Here is a 20080-nt window from a genome sequence, read left to right as displayed (position 1 = left end):
AAAATTTTTCAAAATGGGGCCCCAGCTTGGTCGGATGCTTGGGGCTTCAGAAATCGTAAACCCGCCCCTGTGCATATATATTACTTTAAAGGAATATTCCGGGTTCAAAACAAGTTGAGCTCAATTGATAACCACAAAAATTTATTTCAACTCATCCCTCCTTATAAAAAAGCAAAAAATCAGTGTTACAGTGAGGCACTTACAGTGGAAGTGAACGGGGGGCAATTTTTGAAATGTTAAAATACTCACTGTTTCAAAAATATAGCCACAAGACATAAACAATATGCGTGTAAACATGATTTTTGTGTGATAAAATCACTGACTAACCTATTCTGTGTAAAGTTATATCCAAGTTTACAACTTCGTTGCCATGATGATGTAATGTCAACAAACCCTAAAAAGGTTGTAAAAATAATACATGAGTTTTAAGAGAAGAATTCATGTCAGTGCTTTTATCAAATTATAAACTTCATATTTCTGCCTTTAAACCCTTTAAAAATTACCCCCATTCACTTCCATTGTAAGTGCCTCACTGGAACACAGATTTTGCTTTTTTTTAAAGAAAAGGATGGATGAGTCAAAATTATATTTTGTGGTTATCAGCAGTATGCCATAAATGCTGTTGATTGAGATTAACTTGTACTGAACCCGGATATTCCTTTAAATCATCGAGTTAAAACATCTTTTACTGATCTTGTGTGAATTCTACTCATAAAATGAGGCTTAAGTGCATTGATAACACATTTTAATGTTCATATTATTTGATGTTTTAAATGTAGTCTTGAACATCCTCATATTTAATGTACCCCTAAAATGCCTCCCCTTGCATTGTGGCAGGTGTCTCTGTGTCAACATCTCTGTAAGTGTGCTGGGGCCTGACAGGCCATAAAACAAGCAACAAAATCCCATTATCACTGAAGGAGGTGCAGATATCCTAGAATTGCCCCTACAAATAAAAATAATAATTTCATATAGAATAAAAATAATTATCCCTCCCTTGAGCCCAGATTTTTCTATACCATGCTGAATTTGGCAGAAATATTGCAGAAATAAGTCAGCGAGAAAACGGGCAGAGCAAAAGGGAAGTGAAACTTTAACATTAAACTTTCATGTAACTCACAGTACTTGTGCTTCATATAGATAGTGTGACAGTGTGAAACTAGGAGTATTGTTAAAACTACTTGGGTTCATCATTTGTTTTTATGTAAACTATGTAAAAGTCAGTTCTTTTCAGATCGCCCACAGATGTGAGTTCTAAAGGGACATTGAAGTGGGATCTGTAAGACTCAGATGTTAGCTCTTACCTGCCATCTTCGATATACAACACCCACCCAGGCCTCCACTTAACTGTTCTAATGCTTTGAGTCTGGGGTTCTGTCATAAATCTATCAACATGTCTAATACCTCCTTGTAGCTTGGTAGTTGAATCACAATGACTGACGATGATTCAAAGACCACAGTATGGGATTGCTGTCAGAACAGAGATCACAGGAGTGCAGGCCTGTCTCCAGGGAAAAGCCGTTGTGCTGTGCTGTCCAGATATCAACCTCGCTGACAACTTTCACACGCTGAATAATGCAGCCAAGCATCCGGTACAGACGGAACATTTTCTCAAGTCTGCACCTCGCCATGTTTAGTATTAGAGGGTTAGTTCACCCAAAAACAATAATAGGCTTCAAGACAGTGTTACTATGAATGCAAACTTTAATACAGTGAAAAAGACACTCTATTAGCATAACATAAATATATATATAAATAAATACAAATTTCCAACATTCTTTTGAATGTCCATGTACTAAAATAAAATATTTGATGCCATGAGTGTACCTTCATTTACTATTACTATTATTTTGAATGGCCATGGAAAATGAAGCAATGTGATAACAATTTTACCTGGTCGCAAAATCCGTTAATTTACCTGATGAACTTTCACCTTTTGCTGACCTTTTATACTTCGCAGAGCTAATGTGTGCTTCTAAATCACTTGCACCTTTATAAGCAACTGACACATAAGTGCCAGCTTTACATGTCATACATTCTGCTTCCCACGGATCTCGACGTGGACGAAAGCATGGGAATTTTTTGTGCAAATCTTCTGTAAATTTGCACTTTCGTTTGGGCATTGTTTCCACTCAGCTGTCATTTGCTGCTACTGTCAAGCAACTGTTTGATGCCAAACACAGCAGCGCTTCGCGCATTCGCGGAGAGATTGACAGGAAGGAATTTGGCCAATAGTTGCTGCAAGCCTCTTATAATCGACCAATTGGTGTGTGAGAAGGCGGGACTTACAAAGAGAGGTTAAAGCAATGCAAATATGCGCACACACACAATGAAGTATTAGACCAGATGCACATCATAATGCAACAAAAGCCAAATCCCGGACATTTTCGCAAATTTAGAAATCCCGGCCGGACGCTTTTTTAAGGTCCGAAAAAGAGGACATGTCCAGGAAAAAGAGGATGTATGGTCACCCTACCAAAAACAGAAAAATGTAAAGGTGAATTGTAATTTCTGCACAACTTGTGGAGCCACTCGGAACTGCACAAATAATGACTGTTATCAAACAGGATTCCTGAACACTCACTGTTAAGTGTACAGGGCAAATTTTTAAATTTTTATGTAAATAGTCACTTTTTTCCACTGTAATTGCCCACACTGTGAAACTCCAAAATCCAGGCAGCATAAAAGTAAATATGACTCCATGTGTTCACACAGGATATGATAGGTGTGGGTGAGAAACAGATCAAACTTTTAGCCATTTTTTGTCATAAATTCTCATCCCTGCCCATTAGGGCTTGATATGCAAGAAGGATGTGTGAATCACCAAAAACAGAAGAAAGAGAACGAGAAAGTGAAAGTAAAGTGGACATTTACTGAGCAGGGAGGAGAATTTATAGTAAAAAAGGACATAAATATTGATCTGTTTCTCACCCATACCTATCAAATTGCTTCTGAAGACACGAATTTAACCACCAGAGTCATCTGGAGTACTTTTATTTTGCCCTTATGTGGATTTTGGAGCTTACTTTTTTTTTTTTACTTTTTACAAAAAGCCAACTTTCACCACTTGTTTTTGTGAATAATAACATCTGAAATTATAAAAATGTGATATGTGCATTACCCTAATGCCATCAGTATTGGTTTCAGTGTAAGCTCTGTGTGAGTGGAAATGTTTTAGACTTTTTTTTTTATTTTATGCATTTTTAATAATGCATATTGTTTATTTTATTTTTTTCCCAAAATAAAAGCATAGTTTTTTGAAGCTATCTTAATTTGAAACCACTTTTGTGACATTTGTAACATTTGTGAATAAAACAAAATATACATTTCACTACCTATCAATCTTGTTATTTTTAACTTATATTTTAATTTACAAGTAGGCCTATTTTAGGCTGGGCGATATATCGAATATTAATTATATAATGGAGATACTTTTGCTGAAATTGACCAATATCGTCAATATCGTGATGATTTTAATGTGCTTTCATTTGGCCATTAAGTTTTATAAAGAGTGCATCAGTAGACTAATTTCATGATCCTTAAACAAAATAACATCAAAATGTCAAGCTGGTCATATGTGATTATTAATCCACAAAAGGGTGTGATTTAAAGACAGATAAACATGGTCTTTGTGTGATTCAGAACAAACCAGTAACACGCTGATCTGTGTGCATGGCGGCGCTCTCAGATCAGTTCACGTGCATTGTGAAATCAAAGTAATGCAGGTTCAAGCATTCCAAACATTAGTAACACAAATCTACAAACGTGGCACAGAATTACAGAAAAGGAGGAGATTACAGCATTGCAGGAAATGCAGAACATTGTAAACTGTCAAATACACATATACCTTTTTCACAGACTGTGATGATGCGTTTCCGTCTTATTTAGCAGTGTAAAAAGCAAACATATGATCATTTTTTAAAATACGTTTTTAACATAATGTTTTGTGTTATATTACCCTGGAATTAGTTTTAAAAAATGAATTACCACAGCTGAGAGGGGGTTTTGATTACAGCTACTGAGTCAGTCAGTATTTGGCATCTTCTCCAATCTGACTGTCTTAATCCACCGCTCTCTATTTTTACTTTTTTTTTCTTCTGGAAAGTCATTCAAAAGTAATAGTGGATTTTTTCTTTTGCACTTGGAGCAAATGGGTAAGTGAAAATAATATTTGCTGTGGTCTCCCATTCACTCCTGTTCACCGCTGTCGAAGTTTACCCTGCAAACGTTTACTTCCGCGTTCCAAAACCCGGAGTGTGAAAAAGGTCCATTGCCTTTTCTGTGTCGAAATAAAAGCTCCTTGTGAAGTTGAAGTAAATACTGCAGTACTTTCAGTGTCAAAATAAAAGACAGAAATATATTACTTTTATATATCACAAATCTAATAATCAGAATAATAATGATAATTCGGCATTATATTATAATAATAAACCTGATGTATCCCACAGTGCAATGTTCAACTGGGGTTTCAAAAATAAGTCAGTGATGTAGCTTTGCACAGTAAAAACATTTGAAGGTAAATAATGCTTATTAAGATACTATGTATCATTGTGTATGAAATATAAATATAAAGTGCATATCAATGAAAATGACTGAATTTCATTCTCCTTTGTGTTTATTTAATGAAAAACGAATTATTAGATTTTTATTTAATGTCTCTAAAATATTTAATCTACTTGGCTACAGTGGCTGTTTGGATGAAATTATGGTTTCTCTGATATAAAAAAAAAAAAGAAAAAAAAAAAACACTTTTGAGCCATTTTAGAGCAAATACATAATTATCGAGATATATATCGAATATCGTTAATAGGCTGAAAAATATTTTGATGTAATTTTTTAAGACATATCACCCAGCCCTAGGCCTAATATATTACTTGTTTCTTTTGTGTGTGTAAGAGCTTGACTACAAAATTACTTGAAAATCCCCATCCTTACTCTGCATATTAATCTGTGATAGGAGAAACTATTTTTCATCAAACAAATTACAACACCTTTAAGTCATTATTCTACTAAAACCATCCCATCTGTTAGTTCAATTCATGACACACTTGAGAACTTCATTTGCATACAGCTAGAAGTGCAGCACACTCAACAACACCATATAAGAAAAGGGCCAACATGCTGTGTTCGAATTAGCAGAAATGTGAACATGATTTCATTTTCATTTCAGACTGAAAGATTCACTGAACAGCTGTACAGCTATAAAACACTCTGAGGGCAGACCAGATCTCTGCTGGTGAGCTGCTCTGGGTGAAGTGAGACAGACAGGTTGAGGGGTGAACCTGCAGGTGTGTATGTATTAAAGTGAAGTCAAGTTCACCACTGGGATCGCTCAGTCTGTCGCATATTAAAAATGGGCAATGTAAGAGTGGGCCAGCTAGGTTAAAAGCTTCCCCAGGCTATCAGTCACACTTTTAATTGAAATGCAAGTATGCTAGGACACTGGGGCTCTTTTTAAGCACCTTACCTGAAGTGAAGAAGACATGAGGCTCTGGTTGAATGTTTAAAAATATATAAAAAACCATTGAGGTATACGTTTAGCCTACTTTACCTGAGTGGACTAGAATCAGAATGGATTGGATGGCATGAATATTATGTAGGAAGGAATGAATAGCTGCAAAGTAATTTGCACTTCAGGGAGCGATTCAGGTCACCACCATGCGGTCCAGAATGAGCTGGTATAACATATTGCCTTCAAGAGCAGATTCCAATTTGATGCTTTCATTTTAGTGCTTGCAAGGCGAGTACATTTTGAAATTCTGATTTTTTTTTTCATCATCTTCATTTTGTATTTTTTTATATATATTTATATATATACAGGTGCATCTCAATAAATTAGAATGTCGTGGAAAAGTTCATTTATTTCAGTAATTCAACTCAAATTGTGAAACTCGTGTATTAAATAAATTCAGTGCACACAGACTGAAGTAGTTTAAGTCTTTGGTTCTTTTAATTGTGATGATTTTGGCTCACATTTAACAAAAACCCACCAATTCACTATCTCAAAAAATTAGAATACATCATAAGACCAATAAAAAAAAAACATTTTTAGTGAATTGTTGGCCTTCTGGAAAGTATGTTCATTTACTGTATATGTACTCAATACTTAGTAGGGGCTCCTTTTGCTTTAATTACTGCCTCAATTTGGCGTGGCATGGAGGTGATCAGTTTGTGGCACTGCTGAGGTGGTATGGAAGTCCAGGTTTCTTTGACAGTGGCCTTCAGCTCATCTGCATTTTTTGGTCTCTTGTTTCTCATTTTCCTCTTGACAATACCCCATAGATTCTCTATGGGGTTCAGGTCTGGTGAGTTTGCTGGCCAGTCAAGCACACCAACACCATGGTCATTTAACCAACTTTTGGTGCTTTTGGCAGTGTGGGCAGGTGCCAAATCCTGCTGGAAAATGAAATCAGCATCTTTAAAAAGCTGGTCAGCAGAAGGAAGCATGAAGTGCTCCAAAATTACTTGGTAAACGGGTGCAGTGACTTTGGTTTTCAAAAAACACAATGGACCAACACCAGCAGATGACATTGCACCCCAAATCATCACAGACTGTGGAAACTTAACACTGGACTTCAAGCAACTTGGGCTATGAGCTTCTCCACCCTTCCTCCAGACTCTAGGACCTTGGTTTCCAAATGAAATACAAAACTTGCTCTCATCTGAAAAGAGGACTTTGGACCACTGGGCAACAGTCCAGTTCTTCTTCTTCTTAGCCCAGGTAAGACGCCTCTGACGTCTGTGGTTCAGGAGTGGCTTAACAAGAGGAATACGACAACTGTAGCCAAATTCCTTGACATGTCTGTGTGTGGTGGCTCTTGATGCCTTGACCCCAGCCTCAGTCCATTCCTTGTGAAGTTCACCCAAATTCTTGAATCGATTTTGCTTGACAATCCTCATAAGGCTGCGGTTCTCTTGGTTGGTTGTGCATCTTTTTCTTCCACACGTTTTCCTTCCACTCAACTTTCTGTTAACATGCTTGGATACAGCACTCTGTGAACAGCCAGCTTCTTTGGCAATGAATGTTTGTGGCTTACCCTCCTTGTGAAGGGTGTCAATGATTGTCTTCTGGACAACTGTCAGATCAGCAGTCTTCCCCATGACTGTGTAGCCTAATGAACCAAACTGAGAGACCATTTTGAAGGCTCAGGAAATCTTTGCAGGTGTTTTGAGTTGATTAGCTGATTGGCATGTCACTATATTCTAATTTTTTGAGATAGTGAATTGGTGGGTTTTTGTTAAATGTGAGCCAAAATCATCACAATTAAAAGAACCAAAGACTTAAACTACTTCAGTCTGTGTGCATTGAATTTATTTAATACACGAGTTTCACAATTTTAGTTGAATTACTGAAATAAATGAACTTTTCCACAACATTCTAATTTATTGAGATGCACCTGTATATATATATATATATATATATATATATATATATATATATATATAAACTTTATATTAAAATGTTTTTTTACTTCATTTACAGAGAACTAAAGCCTAAAACTTACCTAAAACACTTTTTTGTTGCCATGCATGCACAAGTATTTCCTTCAGGAAATGCAAAGGTTGTTATACTCTAGTTATTCATTGCATTATTGACTAATGTAGGTCCTCTATGCTTCTACCAATTATTTTGTTTGTTCAAAAGTAACTCAAGGCAAGTTGCACAAAGTATACTCCCAAGAAAACAGTGTTGGGGGAAAATTAAAAGTCACTCTTGGAAACTCTTGAAATTCACATCTTAAATGGATCCATTAAGCCTCAATGATAGGCTAATTGCCTCTTATGGTTGAAGCTGCTCATTGGTCTTATTAGTCACAATGGCTTCATTCATAATATGAGGAGCTTTTATGAACCAACTGAGCCAGATTCAGACTTTTTGGAAGTACATAGAAATGCTTGAGGGTCAGGGTACACCCCTTTTTAGAAGACCTGGTTGAACCACAGCTGAAGTTCTTTCAATATTGACCTTACTGGGTATTGATGGTAATGTATGGGCCTAATCAATGTTAATGCAGTGAATTCCCTCTGACCAGCAATTCAATTGGGCCTGTAGAACACAGGGAATATGCATATGCAAGCTTTCCATTTACTTCAATATGAGAATTGAATTTAAAGGGACAGTCCAACCAAAAATGAACATTCATCATTTACTCATCCTCATGTTCCAAATATGTATGACTTTCTCTCGTCTGTGTGACACAAAAAGAAATGTTTGGCCATGGTCACCATTCACTTTTTATAGTATGGAAAAAATATGCAATAAAAGTAAATGGTGACTGAGACTGTCTATTTCAAACATTCTACCTAACATCATCTTTTGTGTTCAACAGAAGAATGAAAGTCCTACAGGTTTGGAACAAAGTACGGGTGAGTAAATGATGACAGACAGCTATTACTTTAAGACATTGACAAGCTTTAGTGGTTTAACATAAATGTTCTCACTGATGTTATTTATTTTTGATAGAGAAGAAATAAAGTATTAATAAATAAATAATCTTAAATTCTTCCCCAAATGTTTGAATTCTGTTCACCTTTCCCAAAATAGCCACACTGCCTTTGTATTCTGCAGATTTCTCTGATTACATGATGAGCTCTTTAGAGTTCCAATAAATGGCGAAAATGCAAGGATTCATAACTGTCTTACTTTTTATTAATTGCCTCACAATGATGCCATAGGTATCACTATGTATGCATACGTACAGCATAACAATGAAATTATACGGTATGCCTTGAATGACAGTAAATATGACTTGAGTAGATGGTGATTGTTGAGGTAATGACCGGCAAGAGCTGTGAGAAGGCTTCAGTTATAGTACTGCAGTGCTCCTCAAACCCATTTAACCCATAGAACTACTGCTTGCAGCAGTTGCTAGGCAACAAGAAATGGGTAGCCTCAAAGAACATGACTACCCCTGACTCTCTCTCTCTCTCTCTCTGTCTCTCTCTGTCCATCTGTCTCTCTCTCTCTCTTTGTCAGTCTTGTGGATACACTGTCCCAAATATCACTGCTTCTTGGGATTCCAGCTAAATAGAATTGTTTTTTGGGTCAGTGCTCAAAAGTGGTGTACCAAAGTACAGTTGAAGTCAGAAGTTTACATACACTTAGGTTGAAGTCATTAAAAAAAAAAAAATACTTTTTTTAACCACTCCACAGATTTAATATTAGCAAACTATAGTTTTGGCAAGTCATTTAGGACATCTACTTTGTGTATGACATGAGTCATTTTTCTAACAATTGTTTACAGACAGATTGTTTCACTTTTAATTGACTATTTCGCAATTCCAGTGGGTCAGAAGTTTACATACACTAAGTTAACTGTAGCTTTAAGCAACTTGGAAAATTCCAGAAAATGATGTCAAGCCTTTAGACAATTAGCCAATTAGCTTCTGATAATTCTGTACTGAATTGGAGGTGCCTCTTTGCTTGACATCATGGGAAAATCAAAATAAATCAGCCAAGACCTCAGAAATAAAATTGTGGACCTCCACAAGTCTGGTTCATCCTTGGGAGCAATTTCCAAATGCCTGAAGGTACCACGTTAATTTGTACAAACAATAGTACGCAAGTATAAACACCATGGGACCACGCAGCCATCATACCGCTCAGGAAGGTGATGCATTCTGCCTCCTAGAGATGAATGTAGTTTGGTGCAAATCAAAAAGTGCAAATCAATACCAGAACAACAGTAAAGAACCTTGTGAAGATGCTTGAGGAAACAGGTAGACAAGTATCTATATCCACAGTAAAACGAGTCCTATATCGACATAACCTTAAAGGCTGCTCAGCAAGGAAGAAGCCACTGCTCCAAATAAAAAAGCCAGACTATAGTTTGCAAGTGCACATGGAGACAGAGATCTTACTTTTTGGAGAAATGTCCTCTGGTCTATGGAAACAAAAATGTAACTATTTGGTCATAATGACCATGTTATGTTTGGAGGAAAAAGGGTGAGGCTTGCAAGCCTAAGAACACCATCCCAACCGTGAAGCATGGGGGTGGCATCATCATGTTGTGGGGGTGCTTTGCTGCAGGAGGGATTGGTGCACTTCACAAAATAGATGGGATCATGAGGAAGGATATATATAATGTGGATATATTGAAGCAACATCTCAAGACATCAGCCAGGAAGTTAAAACTCGGTAGCAAATGGGTCTTCCAAATGGACAATGACCCCAAGCATACCTCCAAAGTTGTGGAAAAATGGCTTAAGGACAACAAAGTCAAGGTATTGGAGTGGCCATCACAAAGCCCTGACGTTAATCCAATAGAAAATTTGTGGGCAGAATTGAAAAAGCGTGTGCTAGAAAGGAGGCCTACAGACCTGGCTCAGTTACACCTGTTCTGTCTGGAGGAATGGGCCAAAATTCCAGTAACTTATTGTGAGAAGCTTGTGGAAGGCTACCCAAAAAGTTTGACCCAAGTTAAACAATTTAAAGGTAATGCTACCAAATACTCACAAAGTGTATGTAAACTTCTGACCCACTGGGAATGTGATGAAAGAAATAAAAGCTGAAATAAACCATTCTCTCTACTATTATTCTTACATTTCACATTCTTAAAATAAAGTAGTGATCCTAACTCACCTAAAACAGGGAATGTTTTTTATGATTAAATGTCAGGAATTGTGAAAAACTGAGTTTAAATGTATTTGGCTAAGGTGTATGTAAACTTCTGACTTCAACTGTATATTTAACTTCCCTTTGGTGGTTTTAAAGTGTAATTTCAGTTTTAGCTTCTCTGATTATTCATCATTCACGAACATGAGATCGTTTCGCACGTGTATGTATCAATTACATAAAAAAAAGTACGTGCTTGATTCATATACTTTTAAATAAATCTGTGACCAAGAGCATTTCCAGTTATGGCAGATCATTTACGCCTTTCATTATCCAGTCATTATAGTGATAATATTTTCTAAAGTTTTAAAGACTCCCTGCTTACACAGCTTAAACTGGCCTAAGATGGTTTACTTGTCTTAGCTGGTCTCCCGGCCAGTCAGGCTGGCTTAATGGCTCGTCTTAGAGGGGGTTTGGGCTTTTTCAGCTGGATAGGCTGGGAGACAAGCTAAACCAGCTTGACCAGGTTGGGAGACCAGCTTAAACCAGCTAAGACCAACAAACCATTTTATGTTGGTCTAAGCTGTTTTTTAAACAGGACCGAGTTTGGCACATGTACAGTGAATCACAGCATAGATCTGTGTGGTATGTCCTCGGCTGTCCAATGAGTCTGGATGAGTTGAAAGCGAGATCACTTCTCTGTTTTAACTTGAGTCTATTAATGTGTGCATACACACACAAATGCATGACCCATCTCTTTTCATGCTGTTCAGTATCAATGATCAGCACAGTGTTATTCATAATGAGTTATTTACTGTGGCCTTTGCCACTGCTGGCTGTAGATAGAGCTCACATGATTTGTCGAAAGCAGCTGTTCTGGCCATCCTACTCACTGTAGCTGAACACTGCTGAGACATAGTGATGTCATCAGATTAGTGCTAAAGGACTGAGCTGAGATCTGTGGCTTGATTTAAGGTTACAGTGCATGATTAGATGTAGATTGTTTCCCTTTCCCTCTGTCGCTCTCCCAATCTCTCTCTTTCTTTCTCTCTTCCCTTAATGTGGTTACTAATGTGATACAATGATTGTATCAAATGGTAATACCATGGTACTAAATAAGGTTGGGAATCATATCTACATCTGAGTTACAATACAATAATGTTGTAATTCTCTGTATTATTGTGATTCAAAACTGCTTTGGACTTTAATGCTTTATGCAATGATTAGGGGCCAAGTCACGAAGTGGCATAGCCCCTATAGTATCCGTTAGTATTATTATAATTATTCTTCATCCAGTGGGAGTCTATGAAAATGATTAAATTTGGCACACTGATAGGGGTGGGCATTAATAGACCCTAGTGCTTGAAGTGGGCGGGTACTCACCGGTACGCAGTACCTGCACTTCTCTAATTAGTCTACAGAGTACTTTCAGTTTTTCTTGCATACCACCACTTCCCAGAGTCCCCCAGTACGATGTAATATCTTTATTTAATGTAATACAATGGATGATTTGATGTGGCCCTCCAATTTATCTGACCCTCCAGTGGATTTTGATAAAATTGCATCACAGTCTAAACATCCGAGCGCTCTCTGCATAAAACTCAGCGGTGAGTTTAACAACACTCAGCGGCACGTGCAACAGCAGCAGCAGCGGTCATTTGAAACGATCTGTGGTCAAGTTCCGGACCAGAGCGCGCGTGTTTAATCTTGTCTGGGCTTAGTTCATTTACACTGCTCTTTAAAACATGAACAAGCAACTTTTAGGTGAGCACATTTTAGCGTGTCTTATTCAGTCAAAATGTATTCATGCAAATTGCTTAGCAGGTGCAGTCAAAACTACAGACTTAAAAAATACTTCACAGCTGTTACAGAAGTGATGTCAGCTGCACAACCTCTTTCAACAAAAGATAAATCGATGATGAAAACCGAACCTTTAAAGAAAATGCACATAAACGTTTGCTTTTATTCTCCATTCTTCAAGTGATAAACGGGCGTGTCTCATCTGTTCATGTTCAGGGTCAGTCGTGCTCCTTAAAAGTGATAAGTGAAGCGTAATTAATCCTGCATACATGCATATATCCTGATTGTGTTTGGTTCTATAATCAGATGTGTGTCAGAGTTCTCAATCACGAACATCGTCAAATCAGTTTGTTTTCCGTTTACCAATGATTAGCTGCACAAATTCACCATATGTACCACATTTTCCCCTTCTGAATGGGCGGATAATAGAGAAAAAGTAAGAACAGGCATTTCATTTTTCCATTATTTTATCTAAAAACACAATTCTGCGTTAGATTGCCATTGTTTTCTTATGTGGGTCAATATTGTCAAAGATATACAGACTTTAGCAGATCTAAATGTTCTTCCTCTGTTTTCATAAACAATAATCCTGCATTTTATGTTTTTATTTTCAAAGTAAAGTTAATCTAAACCTATTGGTTATTTAGGGGTGTGATGTCAATTTGGTTCTTTAGCCAGATCTTAAAAAGGAATTTATGGCCAGACCTTAAAAAATATGAATTAATTACCCCTGACATTTTTATTGTAAACAGACATATAATATTAACAGTGTTTTGTTTTTCATGTTAACATATTAGTTACAATGAAAATGTTAGATAAGAAAAATATGGAAAAATGTTTGGCCCCCATTGAGTTTTCATCTGGATAATCAAGCCCATGAAGAAAGTAAATGAGGATCACTGCCATATAGTAACCCCCAAATTTATTTATTTTTAAATAGACATATTTTGTGAACAAAAGCGGTCTCTGAGTATCCTTTACCAAAAACAAAATTATCTAATTTAATACTAACATGGAGAGTACCTGCACTATTTTTCTTCCATTTCAAGCACTGATAGACCCCACACAAAATTTGCTGTCTCTAGGACAAAATCTATAGGTCCACCACCATGTCAAAAATTCACTTTTCTTTTGTGTGTATCTTGTGAACCATTTGTCCTAGAAACAAAATTACTCTCAGTAATTTGCAATAATGTGATTACTATACTCTGGATGATTCAAATGGACCCCTTACATTAAAACTCCTCTCATTACAGTGGCCGCCATTTTGAAATATGTCATTTATACTTTTTCCCTACTGATACTTTAAACTTGAGATAATTTTCCCAAACTATGGCTCCAAATAATTTCCAGACCAAGCCGCACAGAATAAATAATACAGAATTTTGATTTTCCATTTTTTTGAAAAGTTATGTTAACACAAAGTTAACGAGGTTGTTGTAAACATAGATGTAAGTCTATATCTTGGCAATGGTTTGTCATATTGAAATGAAACTTGGTTTACTTCATCAGGACCATGATCTGAGGGTACTTGCACAGTTTGGAGACATTGCCACCTATGGGTGTTTATGGATTCCTTGGATCATGAGGATTCCAAGCATACCAGTTTTACCAGTAGCGGGCCGTGCATTTACAGTCTAGGACTTCAGTGTGATTCATGCCATTAAGAAAACACAGTTCATACATACATCATACATTATGTCACAGCTAACTAATAATACCAATTGACATTTTAAAAACATGTCCACGCACGAAAGCCAGAACTTGAAACGACACTTAATGCTCAAGCAAGCCTAATTTTAACTGCAGCATGTCTGTTTTGTGAAATGAACGTCTCCCGAACAGACATTCAAAAATCATAATTTTTATGAATCTACCAAGGAGGTCCATAATACCTGGAAAAATCTGTCTAATAATATTTGCAATTTAAATGTTGCTTGCAATAAATTTTGTTTCGTCAGGGTACACGGTTATGCTGCGTTCCATTCAAGTTGGATGTGGGATATTCCTACTTGATATCTCCAACCATAAGTGCATTCCATTCCCCGATATTCGGAAGATGACGTTTAAGGAAACAAAACTGCAATGCTCCCGTTAGCTTAGCAGGGGTTTGACTCTCATTAGAGATGTCTCCTAGCAACCCAACTGATAAACAGTTCTGCAGCACTAGCATTTGTGCTTCAGGTGTACGATTATCAAAAGAGATTATAATATTTTATACACCTGTTTTTGCAGGTGTTTGTTAAACAAGCTTTAATATCATGTAATGTGGAAATGAACTCAAACATCGACATGTTTTGTGTGACATCATGCACCTGCATCTCGGCATCTCGGAGTTGAGAATTTCTGCACGAGCCTACAAGTTGTAATTCTGACTTCAAGATGCATTCCATTGCACTTTTCCTAGTAGGATGTTGTAAAATCCGACTTTCTGAATTGAATGGAATGCAGCACTACTTTTCAAAACTTGATCCGACACTGAATGCTCAATCAGCCTAATTTACACTTAGAAAACTCCTGATGTTGCTATAACAATGCAAAAAGCACTTACCAATTTACTTGAAGTGAAAATCAGTCCTCCTTTCCTGTTTAAGAAATTAAGCAATCACACGATCATGCAGAACATCTCAGGTTTTTAAATCCATAAGGCTTTCTTTCTCAATGGCAATACCAGCAGTGATGACAGCTGACTCGTCAGACAGCTTGATCTTATGCTTTTCGCTCTTGAATTACGTACATCACGTAAAGCGTGATTGCGTCACTCAAGGCCAGCTAGAAGGCCTCGACCGGGACATATCCTTAAGATCACACCTACCAAGAACAAATAAATCAATCTGATTGGCTGATGAATCTGACAATCTGACTTTAGTTGAACATTCATTTGCACTGTTGAGGGATTCTGAAGAAATTCTGAAGGCCTGATGGTGATTTGTGAAACAGTTGTCACACTTCACTTGTAAGCATCAAGGAAAAAATTCTGACTGGATAAACTTTTCATTTGTCTCTATTTGTTTGTAGATTAATTAAGAGTGAAAAGCGATTAAAAATACATAGGCAAAAAGGTGATTGAGAATGAAAGGATAAAAAATATTTATTTATTTGGCATGTTAGGCCAGCAGAGAAGGCTTTGCTGGCCCTGCGAATTCGCCACTGAATCTTACCCATATCAGCTATAGTGCCTTTCCGCCATATTGCATTTTATTATTATTGAAGTTATATTTCTTTTGAATGCATTGTCAGATTTGAATGAAAATTGGTATGCGTCTTCGACATCATGTCCTGAGGTTACCTGAGCAGTTTGGAGACAGCGCCACATAGTGTCCAAAATGCTTAGTCAATTTAGACAAAACTTTAGATTTTTTTCTTTACTTCCTTATTCTAAGTTTTCAGAAAATGCAGAGAGAAATTCAAAAATGTATTTATTATTTTCATTTAAAACCTGCTGACTTGCAGCTTGGTATGTCTCTTTATCACGTGTTCAGCTTGAGACTTTGTAGCATAGTTGTCCGTGGGCCATACTTGTTAACTGTTGAGATTGAATGGGTACTGGTTCAAACCTCACTCTGGACAAGTTGTCAACTGTTTAGAAGATGCAATGAACATTGTATCTGGACTGTTCTTTCTTTCATCTGAATAGAAAGTGTGTATGTTGACCTAATGTATTGACCTTTTTTACAGATTTTTTTCTGAGTGGTGCTAATATTGTGTTTCCAAAAAATATGAGTGTGAATAATGTATCTAAAATTTGTATTCTTACCATGAGAATATCGATACAATATCATAAGTAAGGAATAATTGACGACGGATCGTTGAATTATTGAAAAATAATGCACACCCGAGGTGGTAATGCGGGCACTACACACTGCAGATTTTTTTTTGTCCCATCTCTAGTACTGTATGATTACCATATTCTTCTACCATGTTACATACATTCACATTGTATCTTCTAAGAATACCGTGATAGTAAATGTCCAAAAAACATTATCATTGTACTTTCCTATGCTGGCAAAATAGAGAAAATTATTAGGTCTGGACACTCAAGGAGAACTTGTTCAGTGCTTATATTAACATATTCTGGGTAGAATAGAGGGTTAATTTAATTGTTGTCCTATTTTTGTCCACATATCTTATGTTTATTCTATTCAACTTCTCTCTCCATTTTTCTGCTTTTATCAGCCATATCCTCTTTTTATTTCTGTATTATTTTATTGAAGCCCTTTAACTGTGTCCCAATTTGTCAGTATAACCTGTCATCTATGTTTGCTTCTGTCCATTTCTGTCTCTGTCTCTCTGTTTGCGTGAGTGGCAGAGGGAAGGGTTGTGTAGGGGACAGGTATAGCAGGGGGTCGTGGTCTGGAGGGGGTGGTGAACAGCAGAGAGAGACACTTAAGCGGCTGCACAAGCATTCACAGATAGGATGGGTAGAGTGGAGACACGGTCCTGTCACAGGGCGTGCACACACACACACACACATACACGCCAGCGTTGGAGACCTGGGTTCATATCAGACATTTAAACTGGGAAATAATTGCATTTGCATAATCACTGATGCTATTTGTACCTTGAACATTCAATTTTTACTCCACTCATGGTTAGGTTTAGGTTTTTAGGGTTCAGTTTATTAAATATTATAAAATAGAGCTCCCCTCATGTGTTTGCGCTCGCTCTCTCTCTCTCTCTACCTTTTACAGCTGAAAATAATTCACTTCACAACTCGCTTTTGGTGCCCCTCCGTGAACATTTCACCCCGAAAATGAAGCTCACTGAAATGTATTGCGTAGTACCTCTTAGACCAATCAAGTTTTCTTACTATATCTTAAACAACATTGCAACTTTTTAGCTTACTGCATTTTTGGATTATGCTTCCTCAGCATACAGACAGGCACTCTGCATGTGCAGCCTTTCTAAACTAGCCAGTAGTGAGTAACGATACTCTTACTCCCAGTTATTATTCAGATTCATTTTTTATTGTATTCTTAAATGTCATTGTTTTTTAGTGGCTGATCCAGTGCAGGACAGATAGTTAGAGCACTACACCGTGTTTACAGCACTCAAAGTGTTTAGCTGCAGGCCGCAGCACAAAGGAGGAGGTGTGTGTGTGTGTGTGTGTGTGAGAGAGTAGTAAGAGAGGAGAAGTTGAGGACAGCTGTGGATTGACGGCTGACTCACTGACCTCATCTCAACGCAGCACTCAGCGGGCCGTGGTATTTTTATTTAGCGCGTAGGCTGGCCCTACTCACTTGCATAACTCCTATTACCACAGGAAGAAAAGGTGAAAATCAAATATATTTTTTCTTCTCTGCGAACAATCATTTGTATTGCCTGTAGATAAAAACAAGAATGTTCTTTACCTGTCTACCAGAGCTAGACCTCCCCTCCTGTGTTTGCTCTCTGTCTCTCTCTGTTGTTGTGTTATTTGACTATGTAATGTTCTTGAGCTGTGACATGAGAATTGCTCTTTTAGTGGATGGGAGGTCAGGTAGGTTTCTTCTCTGTGAGCTGTTTTAGTCAGTGAGATCACACACAGTGCTGAATAATTAATGTGTTCAGTCCTAAATTAACTTTCAAAAGACATATTACTTTGTTTTACAAAGCAAGCCCCTAGTAAATTTGTCCCTGACTAAATTGCTGGGCACTTGTTGTTGCATTATGGGTTCTTTCACTGCTCATTTATAGGATGATCTACCCAGAAATTCACCCCCGCTCTGATGCAGGTAATCACACAAACTCAATTGCTCTCGCTCTCTCTCCCCCTCTCTCTCTCAAAGAAAGAGAGAGAGAGAGAAACAGCCCAAGCTGTCGGTACTAGCTCTGAAGTGACATTTTTTTAATTAGTAACAGAAGCTTGTGCTCAAATTTTGAACTGCAATAACAGATTCTGATCCGTGGTGTAAAAGCGCGGTCACACATACCTTTGCACAGTGAAATTCCGCTGGCGAAATACAGTCATCTCAATGGGAATCCGCGCGATTGTGAATTTCACGCAACGGACTTCCTGTGGCAAAGAATTTCCTTGCACTGATTTCACCTCGAGTTCAAGTTTGGTGAACTTTGACTGGTGAAATTGCTGCGCTGACCAATATGAAGTTGCTTGGTTTGGCAGTGACCTCTGAGTGGGCACCGCTTTGTAAACAGCCACACTGAATATTCGCAATGGACAAGGATATCATTTTAGCGGTGAGTTTTTAACTGAACTCCTTTTAACTTAAGTCTCAGTGAGTCTAAAGTGCAGCATTAAAAAGGCTGTTTGACAATTATATTTTTGCTGTTTTCATGTCTGCTCAACGTCTGCCAAAGGCATCTTCGCCCGCAGAATTTCACCATGAGACTATATGTGTGACAGCGCCTTAAGAAAGTAGTTAAATGCACAAATGTGTTTTTTTGTGACAGACTTTAGTTTTTCCTCAATTTTTTTATTTACTTGTTCTTTGAACTGTAGCATAAAAGCAAAATCTCACTCGCAATCGTGTTGTATGGCCCTAAATCAGAACGGCTATGATTCGGCTACAGGCACGAGGCCGCAGATAATCACAGCCATGCTGGTGTAGGACCATACAGCACTCTTGCTCGTGTGATATTGCTTTAGCAAACATGACCAATCAGAACATGAGTAGTATAGAACAGGAGGAAAACTTTGTCAATAATTTGTCCATAATTCAAGTCCAGACTTTATATCACTTCATTCACTATTGTGCAGGACTTGCCTGAATGTTATGAAAGTTTACCATTGTTCTTTCATTGTTTAACTGTGACATTTGTAATAATAAGGCCATATCCACAGGTAAAACCATTGATGGCTCCTCATTACCATGGTTAGGTCAATTAGAAAAAAATAAATAATAAAAATAAATAAATAGCCAAAACACATAAACATTAACTACAACTTTCACAGTCATTATAAAAATAAAGTCTAATAAATTCAACCTACTAGATTTAATATGAATCTGTAACATTTCTTTCATAATACCAGTTAGTGTTAATACAGTGAAAAAATTTGATACATTTTAGTAAGGGTGAAGATGTGTTGACTGAAAAGTCTTGTAGCCTAATTTATGTTGGTACATGCCACAGTGCTGTTTTCCCCTTTTCCTCGTCAGTGCTGTTTATAATGTCAAGGCTGTCTAGCCGTTTGAGATGTTTGACTTCCTTCAAAGCGCTGTAATGTAGAGCAATCTTTATAAAACTTCTAATGGGTTGCATGAGTTTTGTGATCTGCGCTGCAATGTCGAGGGAAGCCTGGTTGAAACCAGCATGTGATCATCTCTGTGCTATCCTATCTCTGGAGTGTGCATATTTATAAAGCATGGATTATGAGGGAAACCCAGTTGATGCACCCGCTCCAGAAATGGGATAGCACGAGTGGGTCTGTGATAGCTCGCGCAACACTCGCACGTAAACCGGGCTTTAATCACACTGCACAAAAACGTGCCCACGTTTCAGACAAGAAGAATATTTAGTGCTTATAAAGCACTGAATGCAAGATATATATATAATTTAATTTGCTTCGACGGCCCTACATTCACAGAATCTCAATGCAGGAATAACCCTGAAAACGGCACCCGTCAAAGTGGCTTTTAAGAGTTATCCGCCACTGCTGTTTTCTACCCACATTTGGTGGGTGGGTGGGTGTTAATGTCAAGCCCTGGTTAAAACTATAGATATTCTTAGGATAAATGTGTCTTTCATGAAAGTCATGTCGGGGCACATTAATTAGTAGGTTGGCAC

At 37.5% G+C, this 20080-nt stretch overlaps 1 protein-coding gene across 3 annotated transcripts in view; it reads left to right on the top strand.

Moving 5' to 3' along the window:
• The window catches only part of LOC127451031 (protein kinase C beta type-like), a 203671-nt gene that overhangs the window by 11668 nt on the left and 171923 nt on the right, over positions 1 to 20080 (top strand). Inside the window, exon 3 of one of the 3 annotated variants that reach the window (XM_051715511.1) lies at positions 5171 to 5288. The exons of the other annotated variants lie outside the window; for them this stretch is intronic. The gene's annotated coding sequence lies outside the window, so the exon portion shown is untranslated. The remainder of the gene's footprint in view (positions 1 to 5170; positions 5289 to 20080) is intronic. 3 annotated transcript variants of the gene reach the window in all.

Source organism: Myxocyprinus asiaticus, chromosome 13 (assembly GCF_019703515.2).
Source record: "Myxocyprinus asiaticus isolate MX2 ecotype Aquarium Trade chromosome 13, UBuf_Myxa_2, whole genome shotgun sequence".
NCBI lineage: Eukaryota > Metazoa > Chordata > Actinopteri > Cypriniformes > Catostomidae > Myxocyprinus > Myxocyprinus asiaticus.
The sequence above is the reverse complement of the archived record's forward strand: the minus strand, read 5'-3'. Positions and strand labels throughout refer to the sequence as shown.